Source organism: Anolis sagrei, chromosome 12, assembly GCF_037176765.1.
Source record: "Anolis sagrei isolate rAnoSag1 chromosome 12, rAnoSag1.mat, whole genome shotgun sequence".
NCBI classification, from domain to species: domain Eukaryota; kingdom Metazoa; phylum Chordata; class Lepidosauria; order Squamata; family Dactyloidae; genus Anolis; species Anolis sagrei.
In genome coordinates, this window is record NC_090032.1 from 14,124,037 (window position 1) to 14,130,036 (window position 6,000).

Genomic DNA, 6,000 nt, shown 5'->3' on the forward strand with positions numbered 1-6,000 from the left:
ACGACCCAAACAACTACCGTCCGGTCAGCCTCACGTCGATACCGGGCAAGATTCTGGAAAAGATTGTTAAGGAAGCGGTCTGCAAACACTTAGAAACAAATGCGGTCATCGCTAATAGTCAACACGGATTGATCAAAAACAAGTCATGCCAGACTCATCTGATCTCTTTCTTCGATAGAGTTACAAGCTGGGTAGATGCGGGAAATGCCGTGGATGTAGCGCACCTGGATTTCAGGAAGGCCTTCGACAAGGTCCCCCATGACCTTCTGGCAAGGAAACTAGTCCAATGTGGGCTAGGCAAAACTACGGTGAGGTGGATCTGGAATTGGTTAAATGGACGAACACAGAGAGTGCTCACTAATGCTTCCTCTTCATCTTGGAAAGAAGTGACGAGCGGAGTGCCGCAGGGCTCCGTCCTGGGCCCAGTCCTGTTCAACATCTTTATTAATGACTTAGATGAAGGGCTAGAAGGCAGGATCATCAAGTTTGCAGACGACACCAAATTGGGAGGGATAGCCAATAGTCCAGAGGACAGGAGCAGGATTCAAAATGACCTTGACAGATTAGAGAGATGGGCCAAAACTAACAAAATGAAGTTCAACAGTGACAAATGCAAGATACTCCACTTTGGCAGAAAAAATGAAATGCAAAGATACAGAATGGGGGACAATGCCTGGCTCGAGAGCAGATCTTGGAGTCCTCGTGGACAACAAGTTAAACATGAGCCAACAATGTGATGTGGCGGCAAAAAAAGCCAATGGGATTTTGGCCTGCATCAATAGGAGCATAGTGTCTAGATCTAAGGAAGTAATGCTACCCCTCTATTCTGCTTTGGTTAGAAAACATCTGGAATATTGTGTCCAATTCTGGGCACCACAATTCAAGAGAGATGTTGACAAGCTGGAATGTGTCCAGAGGAGGGCGACTAAAATGATCAAGGGTCTGGAGAACAAGCCCTATGAGGAGCGGCTTAGGGAACTGGGCATGTTTAGCCTGAAGAAGAGAAGGCTGAGGGGAGATATGATAGCCATGTATAAATATGTGAGAGGAAGCCACAGGGAGGAGGGAGCAAGCTTGTTTTCTGCTTCCTTGGAGACTAGGACGCGGAACAATGGCTTCAAACTACAAGAGAGGAGATTCCATCTGAACATGAGGAAGAACTTCCTGACTGTGAGAGCCGTTCAGCAGTGGAACTCTCTGCCCCGGAGTGTGGTGGAGGCTCCTTCTTTGGAAGCTTTTAAGCAGAGGCTGGATGGCCATCTGTCAGGGGTGATTTGAATGCAATATTCCTGCTTCTTGGCAGAATGGGGTTGGACTGGATGGCCCATGAGGTCTCTTCCAACTCTTTGATTCTATGATTCTATGAAATCATGCGAATTCTCCCCAACCCTCTCAGTTGCTCATCAGTTCCTCTGTTTGCTGTGTGGCATAGAAAATAATAGAAAAGGGTTAAGGGAGCGGCAGTGGGTGGGGTCATGCAAATTCCACACCAATGGTAGAGAGTCAGAAACACTAGGATGTCTGTGGTGGAGGAAACACAGACACCAGAAGTTGTGAGGTCTTTTAACCCACCCACCCCCCTGCACTGTCCTCCTTTGTGGCTCTTCAATCAAGCCTTTGAGAATATTTATTACTTCATCACACTAGAGAAGGAATTCACTTTAACTCCGGTTTCTGCCTCCTGCAGATCCTGGTCCAGATCCATCGTTGGTTGAGTTCACAGCGTTCTCTGGGTATAAGGGACTGTGAACTGGCCCTCTGTTTAAAAAGTTTGAGGACCCTGTTGCAATGCATGTCGGAGACTATCATTTGGAGAATGTATTGTCGAAGGCTTTCATGGCCGGAATCACTGGGTTGTTGTAGGTTTTTTCGGGCTATATGGCCATGTTCCAGAGGCATTCTCTCCTGACGTTTCGCCTGCATCTATGCCAAGCATCCTCAGAGGTAGTGAGGTCTGTTGGAACTAGGAAAAAGGGTTTATATATATGTGGAATGACCAGGGTGGGGCAAAGAACTCTTGTCTTTAGGAGCTATTATTATTATTATTATTATTATTATTATTATTATTATTTACAGCTTTTATATTCTGCCCTTCTCACTCCGCAGGGGACTCAGGGTGGATTAGATGGCTTTTGAGGGCTCTTCCAACTCTAGCCTTCTCTTAAGTTCCTTTCTCATTCTTGCTCTGCCTTCCTCTCTCTGTAATGTCAGATTTAGCTGGTTTGAAACAAGCTGCCACATCTTCCGATTCACAGCTCAAGCTTTTTATAGAGGACAGCTTTGCATCTGAAGATACTGTCAAGTCCGAGTCTAAGAAAAGAGAGCTTTGTTGGCTGGCAGCAGATGGAGAGCAGACCGCCCTCGCCCTGAATGCTCACGAAATAGATTTTTGTCAAAATGATCAATTATCTATGCACTTTTATGCAAATTGAGGTGTAGTATCTATAGTCACGGTATTGCCATTTGAATTCAAACTCAGCTATATCCCATTCATCTGGTAAGCCAGTTAATATTATTTGTTTATTTGTTTGTTTGTTTGTTTGTTTACAGCTTTTATATTCCGCCCTTCTCACCCCGCAGGGGACTCAGGGCGGATTACAGTGTACACATATATGGCAAACATTCAATGCCAATTTTGACATACAAACATACACAGAGGCTATTTAACTTTTTCTGGCCGCCAGGGTAGCTGTCACTTTCATCGTCCATCTGCAACGCTGATGAAGCACTTCCGCATTCCCCGCATGCTTCCCCGCTGGAATGCTTTGCTGGAGTCTTCCTTATGGCCTCATAAATCAATTAATTTAGCCTCCCCACACAAGGTGGTACCTAATTTTCCTACTTGACAGATGCAACTGCCTTTCGGGTTGCAAAGGTCGACAACAGGCTACACAATTGGTTGGAAACCCACTCCAATCCAGGCTGGCTTCAAACTCATGACCTTTTGGTCAGAGTGATCTTAATGCAGCTGACACTCAGCCAGCTGCGCCACAATCCCGGTGTTAAGATGGAAAGGCAAGAGGTTATGTTCCCAAAACATCTTTTGATGTCTTCTGACCCAGTTCTGAACTTCTTAGTATAGAATCATAGAATCCTAGAGTTGGAAGAGACCTCATGGGCCATCCAGTCAAACCCTATTCTGCCAAGAAGCAGGAATATTGCATTCAAATCACCCCTGACAGATGACCATCCAGCCTCTGTTTAAAAGCTTCCAAAGAAGGAGCCTCCACCACACTCAGGGGCAGAGAGTTCCACTGCTGAACGGCTCAGCAGTGGTATTGGTTTGTTATCGGCCATCACTTTATTTCCCAGGAGTCCTCATGGACAACAAGTTAAACATGAGCCAACAATGTGAGAGCCGTTCAGCAGTGGAACTCTCTGCCACGGAGTGTGGTGGAGGCTCCTTCTTTGGAAGCTTTTAAACAGGGGCTGGATGGCCATCTGTCAGGGGTGATTTGAATGCAATATTCCTGCTTCTTGGCAGAATGGGGTTGGACTGGATGGCCCATGAGGGCTCTTCCAACTCTTTGATTCTATGATTCTATGATGTGGCAGCAAAAAAAGCCAATGGGATTTTGGCCTGCATCGATAGGAGTCTAGTGTCTAGATCTAGGGAAGTCATGCTCCCCATGCTCTATTCTGCCTTGGTTAGACCACACCTGGAATATTGTGTCCAGTTCTGTGCACCGCAATTGAAGAGAGATATTGACAAGCTAGAATGCGGCAACTAAAATGATCAAGAGTCTGGAGAACAAGCCCTATGAGGAGCGGCTTAAAGAGCTGGGCATGTTTAGCCTGAAGAAGAGAAGGCCGAGAAGAGACATGATAGCCTTGTATCAATATGTGAAAAGAAGTCATAGGGAGGAGGGAGCAAGCTTGTTTTCTGCTGCCCTGGAGACTACGATGCGGAACAATGGCTTCAAACTACAAGAGAGGAGATTCCATCTGAACATTAGGAAGAACTTCCTGACTGTGAGAGCCGTTCAGCAGTGGAACTCTCTGCCCCGGAGTGTGGTGGGGGCTCCTTCTTTGGAAGCTTTTAAGCAGAGGCTGGATGGCCATCTGTCAGGGGTGCTTTGAATGCAATATTCCTGCTGTATTGTCGAAGACTTTCATGGCTGGAATCACTAGGTTCTTGTGGGTTTTTTCGGGTTATAGAGCCATGTTCTAGAGGCATTTCTCCTGATGTTTCGCCTACATCTATGGCAAGCATCCTCAGAGGTAGTGAGGTCTGTTGGAATTAGGACAATGGGTTTATATATCTGTGGAATGGCTGGGGTGAGAGGAAACAACCAGGCACATCTTAATACCTCTCAACAGGGGATTTTCCCAGGCTCAGCCAGGCCTTCAAATGCTAATGAAGGTGGTCAGTTGAAACATTCACATCTAGCTCCAGCAGGGAAGAGCTCCTTGCCCCACCCCAGCCATTCCACAGATATATAAACCCATTGTCCTAATTCCAACAGACCTCACTACCTCTGGGGATGCTTGCCATAGATGCAGGCGAAACGTCAGGAGAAATGCCTCTAGAACATGGCCCTATAGCCCGAAAAAACCCACAAGAACCTAGTGATTCCAGCCATGAAAGCCTTCGACAATACAACCAGGCACATCTTAACACCTCTCAACAAAACATTTTCCCAGGCTCAGCCAGGCTTTCAAATGCTAATGAAGGTGGTCAGTTGAAACATTCACACCTAGCTCCAGCAGAGAAGAGCTCTTTGCCCCACCCCAGCCATTCCACAGATATATAAACCCATTGTCCTAATTCCAACAGACCTCACTACCTCTGAGGATGCTTGCCATAGATGCAGGCGAAACGTCAGGAGAAATGCCTCTAGAACATGGCCCTATAGCCCGAAAAAACCCACAAGAACCTAGTGATTCCAGCCATGAAAGCCTTCGACAATACAACCAGGCACATCTTAACACCTCTCAACAAAACATTTTCCCAGGCTCAGCCAGGCTTTCAAATGCTAATGAAGGTGGTCAGTTGAAACATTCACACCTAGCTCCAGCAGAGAAGAGCTCTTTGCCCCACCCCAGCCATTCCACAGATATATAAACCCATTGTCCTAATTCCAACAGACCTCACTACCTCTGAGGATGCTTGCTATAGATGCAGGCGAAACGTCAGGAGAAATGCCTCTAGAACATGGCCCTATAACCCGAAAAAACCCACAAGAACCTAATATTCCTGCTTCTTGGCAGAATGGGGTTGGACTGGATGGCCCATGAGGTCTCTTCCAACTCTATGATTCTATGCCTGCCATCGATGTGGGCGAAATGTCAGGAGAGAATGCTTCTGGGACATGGCCAGACAGCCCGGAAAACTCACAGCAATCCATTAACCACTATGTAAAGGAATTATAATTGGACATCTGTATCTGCTGATTCATTATGCGGATGTAGCCCTGGATGGCAATGAGTATGACACCCCGACTTAAGGGTATTTCAGCTTGCGGGGATTCACCTGGATGGTGAGAGGTGCAAATGAATGGCGGGGAGCACTAGCTTTGTGATGCCTGTTCTCTGCCTCCATCTCCACCTTCTCCCGGCAACGGTCTCCATGGTGACGTGGGAAGGATGCGGGTGCTCCAGGCGCGGAGGATGGATGGAGGGGACCGGGCGAGCCTGCCGCCACTAGCCGAGGGGAAGCGGCTTACTTCCAGACGATTGACTCCATCTGCTTGGTGCTCCGGCAGCAGCGATAACTCCGTTGAGCAGCTGTGGCACCAAGGAAGAGACGTGGTCCGGCACTGGCCGGTCTCGACGATCCGATTACTGTAAAATATTGATCCAAAAGTAATAATAAAACCAATTTGATGTTTTCCTCTTCTCCAAAACCCCGTGTTTTCTGTTCTGCGGCAGATTGACAGGGGGAGTGTGTCCTTGTTGGCAGGGCCGTAGCTAGCAAAAAATTTCGGGAGGGGTTGAAATTTTCGGGGGGGGGGGGGTTGAAAATTTCACACGGGGGGGGGGGGGGTTGAAACCTGCCTC